Source organism: Morus notabilis, unplaced genomic scaffold (assembly GCF_000414095.1).
Source record: "Morus notabilis unplaced genomic scaffold, ASM41409v2 Scaffold280, whole genome shotgun sequence".
NCBI classification, from domain to species: Eukaryota; Viridiplantae; Streptophyta; class Magnoliopsida; order Rosales; family Moraceae; genus Morus; species Morus notabilis.
In genome coordinates, this window is record NW_010367253.1 from 2,416 (window position 1) to 4,320 (window position 1,905).

Genomic DNA, 1,905 nt, shown 5'->3' on the forward strand with positions numbered 1-1,905 from the left:
TTGAGTACCATTGATTCTCTAATGGATAGTGATTCATAAAACACATTCATGAACCAGAGCGCTCTTACTAATCCAAGTACCAAATCAACACTCAAGAGAATTATTTATCTGCTTCTTTCTTAAGAAGGAATGGATTCCATCTCGGATAATAACATTCCCAGCTACCTATTTCATTATGTCTCCAAAATACAAGGAATAGGATTCAGGGTCTCAGAATCCGTACCGAGTAAATCAAAAGACATAAATCCATAAATAGGAGTTTTTTAAGAACTCAGGATTAAGATCATCCTATATATGACCATCGGAAGACTCAATCAGAATTTCTATGCTTAACGAAAATTATTAGAAATTCATATTGTGTCTGTGTCCTTGTTCCACATAATCTTATTATGCGAAATACACTCATTCAATATCTCGCCATATTAACAGTGCGGATAACACCGTTCCATTCTAAATGAGAATGACATGTATTAACAATGTTTTAATTAAAGATTCCGAACTTTAATTAAATTCATCATGAACAATGTTTTTGATTATTATCCTTAAACACTATCCTCTTGTATATAACACTTATATACTATGTTTAAGGTTACATAAACAATCACAGAATTTTCATTTGATATTCATAAAATATTCATAAATATATGCACATAAAATGATGAATAAACTCTTTTATTAATTAAATAATAAATATCCTATTATATCTCATGCTTCTAGGACACTATTCCCAACACCCTAAAAAATCCTTAAAAAGCCTGAAAAACCATAAAAAAAAAACCCTTAAAAAATCCTAGAAAAACCCTAAAAAATCCTAAAACCCCCCTAAAAACCCTTTAAAACCCCTAAAAAACCCTTAAAACCCACAAAACCCCATAAAACTCCTAAAAACCCTTAAAACACCATAAAAAGGCTAAAAACCCTAGAAACTCCTAAATAAAACCTAAACAACCTTAAAAAATCCTATAAACCCTAAAGAAATCCTAAAAACCCCCTAAAAACCCTAAATAAACCCTAAACAAACCTTAAAGAACACTAAAAACCCAAAAAACCCTAAAAAATCCTAAGGAAACCCTAAATAAACCTTAAAAGCCCCTAAAATCCTAAAAAAACCTAAAAACACTAAAAACCCCTAAAAACCCTAAAAAAATCCTAAATAAACCCTAAAAACCCTAAAAACATAAAAAACCCTTAAAACCCTAAAAAAACTCTAATTAACATGAAAAAACCGTAAAACCCCGAAAAACCCTAAATAGACCCCAAAAAACCCCTAAATAAAGCCTAAAGAAGCCCTAAAAACCCATAAAACCCGGAAATAAACCCTAAATAAACCCTAAAAAAGGCTAAAAAACCTTAAACCCTAACTAAACCCTAAAAACCTTTTAAAAGCCCAAAATAAACCCAAGAAACCCTAAACACTCTCAAAAAACCTAAAAAAGGCTAAAATCTATAAAAACCCTAAATAAATCTGAAAAAACCCTAAAAACCCCGAAATAAACCCTAAAAATCCTAAAAAAAAAACCTTAGAAAAACCCTAGAAAAACCCAAAAAACCCCTAAAAACCCTAAATAAATCTAAATAAACCCTAAAAAAACCTAAAACCCTTAAAAAACTAAAAAAACCCCAAAAAACACAAAATAAACCCTAAAAAAACCCTAAAAACCCTCAATATACCTTAAAACCCTAAAAAACCCTAAAACCCCTAAAAACTCAAGAATACCATAAAAACCCTAAAATGGCCTAAAAGCACTAAAAATTCAACAAAACCCTAAAAAACCCTTAATAACCTCTAAAAGTCTAAAAACCCTATGAAACCCGAAAAAAAAAACCCTAAAACCCCAAAATAAACCCTAAAAAAACCATAGACCCTAAAATCCTAAAAAAAACCCTTAAAACCCTCTAACCCCC